Source organism: Lithobates pipiens, unplaced genomic scaffold, assembly GCF_037356315.1.
Source record: "Lithobates pipiens isolate NorthernLeopardFrog02 unplaced genomic scaffold, aLitPip1_a1.2 Scaffold_27, whole genome shotgun sequence".
NCBI classification, from domain to species: Eukaryota; Metazoa; Chordata; class Amphibia; order Anura; family Ranidae; genus Lithobates; species Lithobates pipiens.
In genome coordinates, this window is record NW_027507788.1 from 207,406,106 (window position 1) to 207,423,807 (window position 17,702).

The following is a 17,702-nucleotide window of genomic DNA, read 5'->3' on the forward strand; positions in this document are numbered from 1 at the left end:
CCAGACATGTTGTGAACAGTAATTATTTATTGAATAAAAAAAAGACGTATCCATGCACGAGTTGATAATACAGTATAATATATTAAATAGGAAACAGTGTACATATTTTAAAGCGGGTTTCCGCCGGGACTCCGCGTTTTTTTTTTTTTTTTAAAAGCCAGCAGCGACAAATACTGCAGCTGCTGACTTTTAAAATAGTGACACTTACCTGTCCAGCGCGCCCGCGATGTCGGCACCCGAAGCCGATCTCTCGATCGTCTCTCGGGTGCTGCCGCCGCCATCTTGGGTATGGGAATCAGGAAGTGGAGCCTTTCGGCTTCATTTCCTGGTTCCCTACTGCGCATGCGGGAGTCGCGCTGCGCAATAAGAATGGACCCCGCTGCCTCTGGGATCTGTGTGTTTCCCAGCAGGCAGCGGGGGACCTTCGGAAAGGGGCGTAATCTACGCCCCTTTCCGCAGAGAACTACCCCGGAAGTGGGTGCAGATACCTGTGCTGTACAGGTACCTGCACCCCCCCTCCCCCCTGAAAGGTGCCAATTGCAGCGCCGGAGGGGGGGAGGGTTCCGATGAGCGGAAGGTCCACTTTAGGGTGGACCTCCGCTTTAATGTTATATCTGCATAATATATACCCAACTTAGATTAGGTGAAATCACAAAAACTAGGTATGCATTACATACATATTAAGACCCCTTTCACACTGAGGTGCTTGAAAACTAACCATAAACCGTTGGATACTTCTGTGGTGCTTTTCGAAGCGTTAGCGGTGTGCTTTTGTTAAGGTCACGTGACTCAAAAGAATAATTTTGTGGTGCTTTTGAAGAAGCTCTTTTCGTGCACTTTCCAGGCGCTTTTGAAGCTCTTGCCATTCATTTGAATGGAGCGGGGCATTTTGAGGTGCTTTTTTAGGCGCTCCAAACATTCTCCAAAGATGCTGCTTGCAGGACTTTTTTCACCGCCCCGCCCCATTGTGAAAACATCCATTTATATGAATGGGAAACAGTTTTCAGGAGCTTTATAGATGCTTTTTTTAGTGCAAAGCGTGTCACTAGCCACGTCGCCTACAACCAGATGCCATCAGGTGTCCCCAGCGGAGCCCGTCCTTACATGCAACCTGTGTCACATCAAATGCAGCCTCTGTCCCACAAAATGCAGTCTCTGTCCTCCCCAATGCAGCCTCTGCCCCCCAATGCAGCCTCTGCCCCCCCCCCAAATGCAGCCTCTGTCCCCCCCAATGTAGCCTCTGCCCCCCCAAATGCAGCCTGCCTGTGTACCTTAAATGCAGCCTCTGCCCCCCCAAATGCAGCCTGTGTCACCCCCCCAGATGCAGCCTGTGTCCCCCCCCCCAAATGCAGCATGCCTGTGTCCCATTAAATGCAGCCTCTGCCCCCCCCCATGCAGCCTGTGTTCCCCCCCCCCAAATTCAGCCTGCCTGTGTCCCATCAAATGCAGCTTGTGCCTCCCCATGCAGCCTGCGTCCCATTAAATGCAGCCTGTGCCCCCCCCCAAATAAAGCCTATGTCCCCCCCAAATGCAGCCTGCCTGTGTCCCTTTAAATGCAGCCTGTCCCCCCCCCCCCCCCACATGCAGCCTGCCTGTGTCCCATTAAATGCAGCCTGTGTACTTACCTTGCTGTTGTCCTCTCCAGCGGTGTCTCCTTCCACTGGCAGCGCTGATGGAGCGGCACACTTCCTGGTTCCTCTCCCGGGCGCAATGGGTGAGAGACAGGAAGTGACATCTAACTGAGGTCAGATGTCAATCAAATCTGAAGCGCCGAAGTAGCTTCCACCCGGCGCCTGTAGTATATGTTACTATGGCGGGGCAGATGCTACTCGACGCTTCAGAAAACACCACAAGGCGGGCTAAACGCCCGCAAATGCAGCACCACCTCTGCAATCTCGTGATTGCATAGACGTGGCGCTTCCCATGAGGGCACTGTGTCTGGCGTCAGACTGTGTCCGGTGTCCAAACACAGTGCACTTAAGGAACTTTTTTTGTATATTTTTTTTTAAAGGGCCAGTAATAAAAAAAAAAATATATATATATATATATATATTTTTTTTTTTTTTGTGGCTGCCTGGAGGGGGGGGGGGGGGGGGTGGGGCAGGCCACCACTGAAGGATACACCTTATGCTTTTATTTATTCTGGGGACCACAACATATTAGGGAGGCTAAATGCACGGAAGATTGCATAACCCAGGTGTATAAGCACACAGGCAAGCTATTCAGGAAAACGTTTCCAGATTCAGATATTTTCAGCATTGTCCTACACGCTGGCTTTCTTTAGGAAAAGATTTGAACCATCTGCTCCACCAACGGACAGCTTTTCTTTCATATTTTGTGTCAAACAGTGAAAATCAGAAGTCAGCTCATATTCAGAAAATGAAGAATTGTGTCACTGGCGCAAACATTTTAAATATTAATAATAGTGGAATTATAATAGAATTTGATCTGCTGCGGTTAAAAAGCCATAAACCATAGATTAGGGGAAAAAAATGTTATTCAAAAAGTGTAACTACACTCATCCAAAAAGTGCTAGTGCAATAATACCACCGATACAGTGTTTAAATCTTGTATGCCAATCTTAAAGAGGAAGTAAGCCCTGATGGGTTTACTTCCTCTTTGTCTCCCTGCAAAAGTAAAGCATAATGGGTTACTAAATGCTTCGCATAGTAGCCCATTATGTGTCACTTACCTGACACAGGAGCCAGCAAAGTCACCGCTGTCCCCTGTAGCACGAAGCGTCCATCTTCTTCTGGGTAATCGCTGCTCCGGCCACTCACAGCGCCGGAGCAGCGATGACGTCACTCCCGCGCATGCGCACGGGAGCCACCACTAATGGCATATTGCCGTTAGCAGCTGCATGCTCGGTGCGCCTGCGCACCGCTGCCTACCGCTTTAACAATACATTTATAAACTATAAAGTGCAACGTGACAATAAGCCAATATGTAGTGCAAGATATCATAAAGTGCAAACTATCACAACCTATAACATAGGTATTTTCTAATAAGTCCACTTCCATTTATCATATACATGCAATGTGCATATTATGCTCCAGTTTTCATCCATGCTTTATAACAGGAACTTTTCACCACTTTATGCGCCACTCACCGGAGCCTAGACATTTTCTTGCCTTTGCTTCATCTCCTAGATCAGGGATATGCAATTAGCAGACCTCCAGCTGTTGCAGAACTACAAGTCCCATGAGGCATAGCAAGACTCTGACAGCCACAAGCATGACACCCAGAGGCAGAGGCATGATGGGACTTGTAGTTTTGCAACAGCTGGAGGTCCGCTAATTGCATATCCCTGACCTAGATTGTAAGCTCTAACGAGCAGGGCCCTCTGATTCCCCCTGTATTGAATTGTATTGTAATTGTACTGTCTGCTCTAATGTTGTAAAGCGCTGCGTAAACTGTCGGTGCTATATAAATCCTGTATAATAATAATAAATAATATAGGGATAACCACTCCACTATCCTGGCGTTCCTCCAGCTAGTTAACCACTAGGTGCTCCTCATATCTCCTTGTCAGTGTTGGTATCTCATAAAAATGAAACATCTATCATTGCGCAGTATATTTATAAAAAATGTATTTTGACCAATAAGTTAATATCCAGAATGTGTAAAATGTGCACTCACAATTTAAGTTGCCTTAGGACCGGCACTAAGTCTTTTCAGCGATTTGTTTTAAAGTTCCGCTACGCCGCTTCGTTCCTTGAGTTCGTCGTGGCTTTCCAATCCTCGATCTGGTGCGGGTTTGAGACAGGAAGTGACGTCCGCTTTTACCCAGAAGCCTGTACGCGTTTCGCATACATGCGTCTTCAGGGAGCCCTTTCAGAAAAGGCTGAAAGATCCCCAAATGAAACTATATGCATGCTTTCTCCATAACGTCACACAATGCTTTGAAAAATTCAATTTGAGTTTTCAAAACAAGGCACCTATGCTTTCAAGTTGAATCAGAGTGTGCAAGAGCTCTTGCTTGCCATGGCAAGCAGATTTATAAAGCTGAAGGCATTGAGAGAACAAAACATTCAGGAATTAGATGTAAGAAACCCTGAAATTCACCTCCCAGATGAAGAGCTTTTTATTGGGTACCTGGCAAGGAGGTAGTTGCAATGTGAGGAAGGACAGGAGATGCCCCCTTACAAGACAAATCAGTTCATCCTCTAGTTGTGTTAAATTGGTGTGGGGGGTGGGGGGGTACTGTAAGTAAAAAAAAAAAAAAAAAAGTCCAGCTTGGGGAGATGGCTGTTAATCGAATGCTGTGATATAGGAGCAGGGGTGGGGCCATGCCGCTTGGTCTGTGTCAATGGATGCAGACACGGCAGCTCAGAAGGGAGCGAACCCGCACAAGTTCCCTTCATAGAAAGCGGCCTTCTAAGCCCTTGTACACACGGTCGGAGATTCCGACAACCAAATCCGTCGGAGTAATTCCGACATATTAATTCCGGAACAGGTCCGGAAGTGATGTTGCATACACACGGTCGGAAAATCCGATTCTACATAACGTGATGACGTTATTTCGCTACGACGGGACTACGTTCAGGCTAGTAGCCAATAGCTTTGGTCTAGGAATTTGATCTGAGCATGCGTGGCACTTTGTCCATCGGAGTAGGCTACACATGATCGGAGTATGTCCGATCGGAGCATTTTGTCGGAAAATTTTACCGGCAAGTTGGAAAAGTTGGTCCATCAGATATTCAGACGGAAACAGTCCGATGGAGACCACGCACAGTCGGAATATCCGACAAAATGATCCGATAGGACACATTCCGTGGGAATCTCCAACCGTGTGTACAAGGGCTAAGGAGGCACTAGTCAATGAAGAGAAGCCTGGAGTGCCAGAGGGAGACCCCAGAAGAGGAGGATTGAGGCTGCTCTGTGCAAAACCATTGCACAGAACAGATAAGTACGTAGGTCCCAACTGTCTCTGATTTCGAGGGACTGTTCTTGATTTGGAATAAAGTCCCTCTGCCCTTTTTTCCTTCCTTCCCTCATTTTGGTCTGATCTATATAGTTGCATATATAATGCACTATTTATCTTTCAAAAAGAGTTTCCAAGTGCTAAACCTTTCATCCAATATCAAAATTGTTGCATATGTAAATTTTAGAAGCCAGTATAAAGGAATAGTGGCAGTATAAAAAACACTTGCGGGTTTAACTAATAATTTTTTTTTGTATAATTACCAGTTCACACCACATGCAGCCCAGTGAACTTTGTTTTTGCATCAAAAACGCTTGGAAAGTAGGTTATATGGTTTTCAATATCACACCAGTGCTTGTAGTTCTAGTGTGTTCCAGTTCCAGAAAAAAAAAAAAGTAGAACATGCTGCATTTTTCCTGCACTGGACCGCTGTAAAATGCATCAAAAACGCACTGGAACATACATGTCTTTATTTAAGGTTAAGAAAAAAAGAGAAATGCACTGGACTGCATCAAAAACACACCAAAACCGCATCAAAAGCACACCGGATTACATAAAAAAGCATCAAAAACATGCATGCAGCTGGAACTCATCCGAATTGCGTTTTTTTATGGTGTGAACTGGCCCTAATTCTCCTTTAAGTGGGCGTGGCAAGGGGGGTGTGTCCAATGCCTACATACTTTTGCTGATAGGTGTATCAGAAAGTTGGGAGGTATGTTACTGAACCACCGTATATAATATGCTGATTTTATAAATCGGCATTGGATAAAATAACATCAAAAAGATGATATTTGTTGTCAGAATCCTTACAAAACTAAACTGCTTTGTGCCCATCTCTGACTGTAAAAAGTTGCTAATATGCATTGCTTTTTTTTTTTTTTTTGCAGAACTTTATTTAGACAATAACTATATAAAACAATTCCCTATAAAAACACAAGAGGGCACAAAGACACAATGTTTCTCAATTTAGCCTCCGTAAATAATAAATAATATATATATATTTTTTTGCTCTTTTCTGTGGTATTTAAAGCGGTTCTCCACCCTAAAGTGGAAGTTCCACTCATCTGATACCTCCCCCCCCCCCTCCGGTGCCACAATCGGCACCTTTCAGGGGGGAGGGGGGTGCAGTTACCTGGATAATCCAGGTATCTGCACCCACTTCCAGGACAGCCTGCCGCAGATGCCCCCCCCCCGTTGTGTTCTGGGAAACACACAGTTCCCAGGACACAGCGGGGATCAGCAGCGACTCGCGCATGCGCAGTAGGGAACCGACGGGAGCCGACACACGGGAGCCGACACGCGCGGCAGCTCCGTCGCTGAGAATGCAGCACTCAGTGCGCCTGCGCGCCGCTATGCGCCGTAGACAGCGGTGCCTGTTTTCGGGCAAATATCTCCTAAACCGTGTAGGTTTAGGAGATATTGCTTGGACCTACAAGTAAGCCTACAAGTAAGCCTTAATCTAGGCTTACCTGTAGGTCAAAGTGGTTTGTAAGGGTTTACGACCACTTTAAGTTCCTCTTAAACCATTACTAAGACTGTGCTAACAGGCTTTTATTATGTTATTTGAACCTAGCATTTTCTAGTAATTACAAATAAAAAAAACAAAAAAAAAACAGAGGTGTATATTAGTACAACAGGCTGCCATCTGTCCCGTATCTCAGGTAACATTTAGTCCATTATTTGTCTCGCAGAACCCAGCCATGCGTACATATTTTGTACAATGAGACCATTTGGAATCATTTTCTCCTGTGCTTCGTGTGGTTGGAGCAGTTTAGAGGTGAATTAAATGGCAGGTATAAAGTACTGCTGATTAGCTGTGCGCTATTGTCAGTCAATAGCTGTGACAAGCCCTGAGCCTCAGCTCCTTAGCCGGCAACAGATTGTAATTTAACAAGAGATGTATAATGTCCATTTTATGACAGACGGTATCAATCAGATAGATTTCCCACCTGCTGGTGTTAAAGGGCACATCTGTGATAAAAAAAAAAAAACGTCTGATACATAAACAATAAAGTACAGTACTTGACTTTCCAGTCCGATCAGTTCACCTTTCGGTAAAGCTTCCTATATGTGGTTCACCAAAGTATATCATTCATTTATTTTATTACATTTTTTAATTCATGAATTATTCACACTAGCTTTGTGAATATATATATTGTATACAGGGCCAGATTAAGAGCAACACGGGCCTGGTCCTGAGGATTTTGAAGGGCTGTTTTTATGGTTAATAAATAAAATTGAATGCAAACATTTTTTATTAAAACAAATTAGGTATTTTAAACAAACTGCTCATTTACACTGTATGCGCAAGAAAGCCAGTGTGAATGAGCCCAAATGAGATACTTTAACTGGTTGCCGACCGCCGGCCGTCAAATGACGGCCAGGCGGCGCACCTATTGTGGCGGGAGGACGTCATATGACGTCCTCCCGTTTAAACAGGGAATGCGCGCGATCGTGCGCGCGCATCCCTGTTTCTTCGGTGGCGGCGTGTCACGGAGACACCGCTCGCCACCGAAGGGGGTGAACAGCCATTCGTTATGGCTGTTTACCACGTGATCGGCCGTGATGACGTCACGGCCGATCACAGATGGTCACACCCCGAACGTGCACGGCGCATGCGCGCGATCGCGAGCGCGCTGCGCGTGCACGTCGGTGGCGGCGTGTTCCCTGGGAACACTGCTCGTCACCGACGCTGGTAAACAGCCATTGGCCGGCTGTTTACCCACGTGATCGGCTGTGATCCTTTCACAGCCGATCACTAAAATGTAAACAAACCGCGGTAACGGGATGTTACCGGGTTCTCCTCCTCACACACCGATCGTGTGTGAGGAGGAGATTGCGGTAACATCTCGTTACCGCATACAGTGTACACCAATCACACTGATTGCCCCCCCAATAAAGAGGACCTGTCACCACCCCTCATAGTTCCTGTCAATCACAGTCCATCACAGTACCTGTCACAGTCCATCAGAGTATTTGAGTACCTGTCCCAGCCCATCAGAGTACCCGAGTACCTGTCCCAGCCCATCTGAGTACCCGAGTACCTGTCCCAGCCCATCTGAGTACCCGAGTACTTGTCCCAGCCCATCAGAGTACCCGAGTACCTGTCCCAGCCCATCAGAGTACCCGAGTACCTGTCCCGGCCCATCTGAGTACCCAAGTACCTGTCCCGGCCCATCTGAGTACCCGAGTACCTGTCCCGGCCCATCTGAGTACCCGAGTACCGGTCCCGGCCCATCTGAGTACCCGAGTACCCGAGTACCTGTCCCGGCCCATCTGAGTACCCGAGTACCTGTCACGGCAGATCAGAGTACCCGAGTACCTGTCACGGCACATCAGGGTACCCGAGTACCTGTCACGGCACATCAGGGTACCCGAGTACCTGTCACGGCACATCAGGGTACCCGAGTACCTGTCACGGCACATCAGGGTACCCGAGTACCTGTCACGGCACATCAGGGTACCTGAGTACCTGTCACCGCCCTTCAGAGTACCCAAATACCAGTCACCAAACCATCAGAGTACCTGTCACCAGGCCATCAGAGTACCTGAGTACTTGTCACCAGGCCATCAGAGTACCTGAGTACTTGTCACCAGGCCATCAGAGTACCCGAGTACCTATCACCAGGCCATCAGAGTACCCGAGTACCTATCACCAGGCCATCAGAGTACCCGAGTACCTGTCACCAGGCCATCAGAGTACCCGAGTACCTGGCACCAGGCCATCAGAGTACCTGAGTACCTGTCACCAGGCCATCAGAGTACCCGAGTACCTGTCACCAGGCCATCAGAGTACCCGAGTACCCGTCACCAGGCCATCAGAGTACCCGAGTACCTGTCACCAGGCCATCAGAGTACCCGAGTACCTATTTGCAGCCCATGTCTCATAGAATATACGTTGGGGTGTTTGCTTTCCAAAATGGGGTCATTTTGTGGGTAATTTCACTGTCCTGTGGTCCAGGACCTTCAAAAGTGTGATGGGTAGGAATGAAATGAGATGTGTCATTTATGCTCCTAGAACGCCTGAACGTACTACTTCAATGTTCGGCCTCTCTATGTGGCCAGGCTGTGTAAAAGTCCTACACATGTGGTATCGCCATACTCGGGAGGAGTAGCAGAATGTATTTTGGGGTGTAATTTTTGCTATATACATGCTATGTGTTAGAAATATCTTATAAATTGACAATTTTGTGTAAAAAAAATTTTTTTTCCACATATTACAAAAACTTCTGGAAAAAAATGAACCGTTCAAAAGACTCATTATGCCTCACAGATTATACGTTGGGGTGTTTGCTTTCCAAAATGGGGTCATTTTATGGGAAATTCAATTGTCCTGGTACTCCAGGGACTTCAAAAGTGTAATAGGTGGTTGAGAAACGAGATGTGTAATTTTTGCTCGTAGAACGTCTGAAGGTACTACATCAATGTTGGTGCTCTGTATGTGGCCAGGCTGTGTAAAAGTCTCACACATGTGGTATCGCCGTACTCGGGAAGAGTAGCAGAATGTATTTTAGGGTGTAATTTTTGCTATATACATGCTATGTGTTAGAAATATCTTATAAATTGACAATTTTGTGTAAAAAAAAAATGTGTTTTAATTTTTTTCCACATATTCCAAAAACTTCTGGAAAAAAAATTAACCATTCAAAAGACTCATTATGCCTCACAGATTATACGTTGGGGTGTTTGCTTTCCAAAATGGGGTAATTTAAAGGGAAATTCCATTGTCCTGGTACTCCAGGGACTTCAAAAGTGTAATAGGTGGTTGAGAAATGAGATGCGTCATTTTTGCTCGTAGAACGTCTGAAGGTACTACATCAATGTTGGTGCTCTGTATGTGGCCAGGCTGTGTAAAAGTCTCGCACATGTGGTATCGCCGTACTCGGGAAGAGTAGCAGAATGTATTTTGGGGTGTAATTTGTTGTATGCATATGCTGTGTGTGAGAAATAACCTGATAATATGACAATTTAGTAAAAAAAAATAAAAAAAAATAAAAAATCTTCATTTTGCAAAGAATTGTGGGAAAAAATGACAACTTAAAAAAACTCACCATGCTACTTACTTAATACCTTGGGATGTCTACTTTGTAAAAAAGGGTCATTTGGGGGGTATTTGTACTTTCCTGACTTGTTAGTGTCTCAAGAAATGAGACTCACCTGATGTACTGAAGGCCTGATCAGAAGTGATCAATTTTCAGTGATTGGCACCATAGTTTGTAGACTCTATAACTTTCACAAAGACCAAATAATATATACTAATGTGGGTTATTTTTACCAAAGATATGTAGCAGTATAAATTTTAGCCAAAATTTATGAAGAAAAATTACTAATTAGCAAAAATTTATGACAGAAACCAAGAAAAATGCATTTTTTTCACAAAATTTACGTTTTATTTTATTTATAGCACAAAAAATGAAAAAACCCATTAGTGATTAAAGACCACTAAAAGAAAGCTCTATTTGTGTGGAAAAAAGGACGCAAGTTTCATATGGATACAGTGTTGGATGACTGAGTAATTGTCATTCAAACTGTGAGAGCGCTGAAAGCTGAAAATTGGTCTGGTCAGGAAGGGGGTGTAACTGCACTGTATTGAGGTGGTTAAAAAAAAATAAAAGTTAATTATATTTGTTGCAATCTTTTATTGTTTATATTCTTATTTTTGTCTTTTTTATTTCATTTTGTTACAATTTTACTTTTTTTTCCAACAATGCTTTTTTTGGTAAAGGGGGGGGGGGGGGGGGTGGGGCAGTGAAGGGCAGTGGATGGTGTCAGTGGATGGTGTCAGTAGGGCAGTTTTTTTATATACATTTTTATTTCATTTTGAAATTTTTTTTTTACAATTTCATGTTTTATTTTTATTTTTTTCAAAATGCATTTGGGGCTGGGTTTTTGGCAGTGGACGGCATCAGTAGGGCAATGGCAGTGCAGTCAATCCAACCCTGCTGGGCCTATATTAAGGTAGGGGCTTGGAGCTGCAGCTCCAATAGCCCCTACGTTAATCTGGCCCTGACTGTGTATATATATATATATATATATATATATGTGTATATATATATATATATATATATATATATATATATATATATATATATGATCGCGACCACCGGGCTCCCGCGATAGATCGGGGCACGCGGAGAACCAGGATCTGTGTGTGTAAACACACAGTTTCCGGTTCTCTGAGGGGAGAAGTGACAGATCTTCTGTTCCTGCAGAGTATGAACAGCGATCTATCTCTTCCCCTACACAGCCCCCTCCCCCCTTTGGTTAGAACACACACTAGGGAACACAATTAAAGTGGTTGTAAACCCTTACAAACCACTTTGACCTACAGGTAAGCCTAGATTAAGGCTTACCTGTAGGTCCAAGAAATATCTCCCAAACCTATACGGTTTAGGAGACATTTGCCCAAAGACGGGCACCGCTATCTACGGCGCATGCACCGTAGACAGCGGCACGCAGGTTGATGACGGCAATGCCGCGAGTCTCGGCTCCCGTGCGCATGCGCGGGAGTGACGTCATCGCTGCTCCGGCGAATCACAGCGCTGGAGCAGCGAGACCCACGGAGACCCACCAAGAAGATGGATGCTCGGAACTACAGGGGACAGCGGTGACTTCGCTGGCTCCTGTGTCAGGTAAGTGACACATAATGGACTACTATGCTATGCATAGTAGTCCATTATGCTTTGCCTTTACAGGGAATGAAAGAGGAAGTAAACTCATCAGGGTTTACTTCCTCTTTAAACAGGAGACCACACTGTGCTAACTATATAAATCCTAGCAACCTACCTAGGAGGGTGCTACATAAAGTAATGCAGAAGAGGAGGAGAAGATCTTGAGTGGTCCATTTATAGGAAAGAAGTGCACATTGCTGGATAAACACACTGATGCTGATACTCTGCAGAAGTTCCAGTTATCCAAGGCAGTAATTATGGAGCTGTCTACCCAACTTATAGGGTACCTTGAGCCCTCAAACCAGAGAAGCCATGCCATACCAGCCATGACTAAATTGTTGGCTGCTTTAAATTTTTTTAGAAAGCATCTAAAGCATGCCAAAAAAAAAATAAGCACCATCACTGTACTAATAAGGCCCCTTTCACACATGCGGACGATATGTCCGTATTTCATCCATCCGTTTGCGGATGAAATACGGACATACATGCATCCCTATGGGATAGCCGGTGTCTGCGGATGAGCATCCGCAGACACCCGATTTCGTCCGCCTCTGCAACAGTCCGATTCTGCAGACGGAGGAAAATCCTATTTTTCTATCCGTCTGCAGAGCGGACTGGACGAACACGGACAGACGGTCCGTGCTCATCCGATCCCCATAGAGGAGAGCGGAGAGCTGACAGGGCGGTCCCCGCACAGTGTGCGGAGACCGCCCTGTCCGCAGCCGGCTCAGCTGGGACAACGGAGCGATCCCCGCTGAGCGAGCGGATCTTCACAGGGCTTCACGAGCTAACACTGCCTGTGAAGGGGTTAACGTGAGGTCAAGGGGTTAAATGTGTGTCTAGCCAGTGTTTGTGTAGGTCTATGTGGGAGGTGCTTTGACTAGGGGAAGGAATTGATCCATGTTCCTGCTTTGCATAAACGCAGGATCAATACCTTCCTTACTGACAGAACAGCGATCTACCTTGTTTATATAGACAGATCGCTGCTCTGGCTCTCTGCCTGATGATCGGCGGGTGCCGGCGGAAATGGAACCTGCAGATCACCTCTGGCTCAGTATAATCACAGAGGGAGCGGGACGCTGGCAGCGTGCATTCTCGCCCTAGACTCGGAAGTGCAGGACCACGTACTAGGTATGCGATCCTGCGCAGGAGAGCCACCTTGTCGCTGTATATGTAAGTTATATGGTCGGCAAGCAGTTAATCATCTAGTATGCCAAGAGGAACATCCTATATACCAAATTCCCTGGATCATTCAATATTTGATTATGATAAATAATTAAAAAAATGTTAACATTCATCACATTTTACCTTGTAAGTCTCTGGGGTTGATTTACTAAAGGCAAATATACGGTACCCTACAAGTGCAGTTCCTTCAGATCTGAGGGGAAGCTCTGAAATGAGGCTCAGCCTGCCAATTAGCATTTTCAGAAGGAAATCACCAGCGACAGCCCATGTATTTCTGATTTTATGTTTTGACCACTGGTCACGTATTCAGTATATTTCTGCTGGCTTTATTAGTCCATACATTTCATGGTTTATTTTCATGAAGAGTAATTCTTGATTGTGCTGCCACCTAGTGGGGAATTAATATACAGTATTTATCTCATTATAGGAGAAAAATCAGTTACCGTATATACTCGAGTATAGGCCGACCCGAATATAAGCCGAGGCCCCCAATTTACCCCCAAAAAACTGGGAAACTTATTGACTCGTGTATAAGCCGAGGGTGAGACATGCCTGTCCATCCCTGTGTGTCCGTCCATCCCTGTGTGTGTGTCCATCCATCCCTGTGTGTGTGTCCATCCATCCCTGTGTGTGTGTCCATCCATGCCTGTGTGTGTGTCCATCCATGCCTATGTGTGTGTCCATCCATGCCTGTGTGTGTGTCCATCCATGCCTGTGTGTGTGTCCATCCTTGCCTGTGTGTGTGTCCGTGCAGCCGTGTGTGTCCGTGCAGCCTTGTGTGTCCAGCCTACCTGTGTCCCGAGCCTCCGTCCCGTCCCGAGCCTCCGTCCCGTCCCGAGCCGAGCCTCCGTCCCGTCCCGAGCCGAGCCTCCGTTCCGTCCCGTCCCGAGCCTCCGTCCTTCTGCCATGCCAGGATCGCCGCTCTTCGTCGGCGCCTCGGCGGCCATTCCACTGTTCAAAAGCCGCGCCTCCGTCTGTGATAGGCGGAACACTCAATTTCCCAGCAGTCTGTGTTCCGCCTATCACGGACATCCTCTCATCCTCGTCCGTAGTATGAGGATGAGCGGATGTCCGTGATAGGCGGACCACAGACTGCTGGGAAATTGAGTGTTCCGCCTATCACAGACGGAGGCGCGGCTTTTGAATAGTAGAATGGCCGCCGTCTGTCTGCTCGACACGCTGATCGGGCAGACAGACGGCGATGACTCGAGTATAAGCCGAGGGGGGCACTTTCAGCCTCAAAAAAGAGGCTGAAAATCTCGGCTTATACTCGAGTATATACGGTACGTTCACCTGTATATGCACACCTCCATTCATTACCTTAAATGAAACCTCATCTGTATTTTAAATATTTAGATATTTTTTCACCTTAAAAACGATATATTTCTGATACAGTGGAATACAACTGTATTCTATAATATATTTTAATCAAAATAATATTATCCCAACATTTATATTAAACCCAACTCCAGTGTTATTCCCAAATAAGCAGGTGGAAATAATTGAAGGCGTAACATGTTCCAGCACAGCCCACTCTCCTCACCCCCTGACTCTACCCCCATGGAGGTGAGGGATTCCTCTCCCCCACATCCACTGTCACATTTAAAATAGTCACTGGTGATTGAGGTTCCACCCACACAGCGGCGTCATTCATTCACAGTGTTCTGGGAATTATTAACCTACAAGTCCCATCTTCCACCACGGCAGACTAATTTGTAGTTTCAGTGGATGCCAGTGCATGCCAATCAGAGTATTCCTAGTCCATTCACACATCCTACAGCTCTGAAACTGACAGTCCATACACAGGTGCAGCCAGGGGCGGACTGACCATTCGGGCACTCGGGCACTGCCCGAGGGCCCCATGCCACTAAGGGGCCCCATCAGGGTTGCCAGCCTCAATAATACCAGGGACAGTATGTAAAAATCTGTGTTTTTTTAAAAATCCCAAGATTATAGCTGCCCCGCCTCTCCAGTACCTTTTCAGTGGGTGTATGTGTATTCTGTGTGTGTTTATTGTGTGTCTGTGTGTGTATACTGTGTGGCCCCATAATCTCCTATTGCCTGGGGTCCCCATAATCTCTTATTGCCCGGGGGGCCCCATAAGCTTCTCCTATTGCCCGGGGGCCCCTTAATCTCCTATTGCCCGGGGGCCCCATGAGTTGTCAGTCCACCTCTGGGTACAGCCACACAAAGCTGTAGGCAGTGTCTCCAGGAGCCTGACATTGCACCTATGTTCCACTGATTGTGGGTGCAATGCTCTGCGGGCGCCTGTAAAAAAATATAATATGTGTACATTATGTGGCCCTTGCGGTGTGAGGCAGAGTATTGATGATTATGCTGCTGTCGTAGAATGTAAGAGAGTGGGACTGTCCCATGGAAGCATAGAGCACATTAAATCTTTGTTCAGACAAATACAGGTGAACCACCCATGGACTATGCGGTTGCTGCCATTTTGGGCCACATGGCCATTCACAACTTGGTGAGCCCGAGAAGTCGGCTATAATCAATACTCTGATGGGGGGTACAGAGAAACGCCAGTGCTCAGAGTGGCGCATGTATGTAGGAAGCTGTTATGAATGTGACATCTTCTTACACAGGAAATTGTGGGTGCTAGGATGCTGGCAGGCCGCCAGCTTTTTAGCAACCAACGTAGGGCTGCAGCTAACGATTATTTTCATATGGCCAGTTATTGTTTCGATTAATCGGATAAAATCATAAAAAATTTAAAATATGAAAAAATAAAAAAGACCTGAAATACTATTCCGCAATTTTTCAGACAGGACTGTAATATTACAATACATGACAGAGTATCTTGTCATATACAGGTATCCCGTTGTGTCTATTCCTCTAAGGAACATCAATGATGGGGCACCATTCCCCCCAGGAACATCAATGATGGGGCACTATTCCTCCCAGGAACACCAATGATGGGGCACTATTCCTCCCAGGAACACCAATGATGGGGCACTATTCCTCCCAGGAACACCAATGATGGGCCACTATTCCCCCCTCCCCCTCACAGGAACATCAATGATGGGGCACTATTCCTCCCAGGAACATCAATGATGGGGCACTATTCCTCCCAGGAACATCAATGATGGGGCACTATTCCTCCCAGGAACACCAATGATGGGGCACTATTCCTCCCAGGAACATCAATGATGGGGCACTATTCCTCCCAGGAACACCAATGATGGGGCACTATTCCTCCCAGGAACACCAATGATGGGGCACTATTCCTCCCAGAAACACCAATGATAGGGCACTATTCCCCCCTCCCCCTCCCAGGAACACCAATAGGGCACTACCCCCCCCTTCCCAGGAACACCAATGATGGGGCACTATTCCTCCCAGGGACATCAATGATGGGGCACTATTCCTCCCAGGAACACCAATGATGGGGCACTATTCCTCCCAGAAAAACCAATGATGGGGCACTATTCCTCCCAGGAACACCAATGATAGGGCACTATTCCCCCTCCCCCTCCCAGGAACACCAATGGGGCACTATCCCCCCCCTTCCCAGGAACACCAATGATGGGGCCCTATTCCTCCCGGGAACACCAATGATGGGGCACTATTCCTCCCAGGAACACCAATGATGGGGCACTATTCCTCCCAGGAATACCAATGATAGGGCACTATTCCCCCCTCCCCCTCCCAGGAACACTAATGGGGCATAAGCCCCCCCTTTCCCAGGAACACCCCCCCCCCAGTAAAACCAATGATGGGGTACTATTCCACCCATCCCCCCCAGGAACACCAATGATGGGGCACTATCCCCCCTCCCCCCAGAAATACTTATGATCATGGGACACTTGTTGTCAACTTGTCATCACAGAAATGAATGTGCTACTGAGTATTGTATAGCCGCTACCTTATATCACTTCACAGGTGCAGCTTGGCGCACAGCGAGGAGGATAGAGGCGGACATCTATGGGCACATGAGTGGCGCTGTATTCTCATGAGAATTATAATACGGTGGCGCCGCCTCTGCCTTGTACACAGGATTCTAACACTTGGACGGAGGCGGGACTGGCATGGAGGAAGGTGCGTGCTGTTAGCCCAGCTGGGGTCAGGGATGGGACCAGGGATAGGACCAGGGATAGGGTCAGGGATGGGGCAAAGGATGGGGCCAGGGATGGGGCCAAGGATGGGGCCAGGGATGGGGTCAGGGATGGGGTCAGGGATGGGGCCAAGGATGGGGCCAGGGATGGGGTCAGGGATGGGGTCAGGGATGGGGCCAAGGATGGGGCCAAGGATGGGGCCAGGGATGGGGTCAGGGATGGGGTCAGGGATGGGGTCAGGGATGGGGTCAGGGATGGGGCCAGGGATGGGGCCAGGGATGGGGCCAGGGATGGGGTCAGGGATGGGGCCAGGGATGGGTCATCTGTTCATTTGACTGCTGACAGCGTCCAATCTAACAAGAGGTTAAACATGCCCTGAGGATGGAGTGTTCATGATATTGACACCCCAACCTCAGTGTCACCCCCATCTATGGGACAGATTTATGTGCATGTCTGCCAAAGACACATGACTCTGGTATTGCATATTAAAGTGATTGTGAACTCTTAGGCCGCGTACACACGCGGGGACTGTTCGGCCAACTTTGTCCGCTGAACAGTGTTTCGGCGGACAGTCCGCCCGTGTGTGGGCTTTCAGCGGACAGTTTCAGCGAACAGTTTGCTGAACAAGGTTTTTCGGAATTTCCGAAAAACTGTCCGCTGAAACTTGGTTTCAGCGAACAGTCCCCTCGTGTGTAGGCTTGTTCGTCAAACTAAGTTCCACGCATGCTCAGAAAGGATTTACACGCCGAAAGTTGTAATGCAATGTATAGGACGTCGTATTTTGCGTCCCGTCGTACGTGCCGTTCACGTCATCGCGCACGGTTTCAGCAAACTGTTCGTACGTCGTGTGTGGCC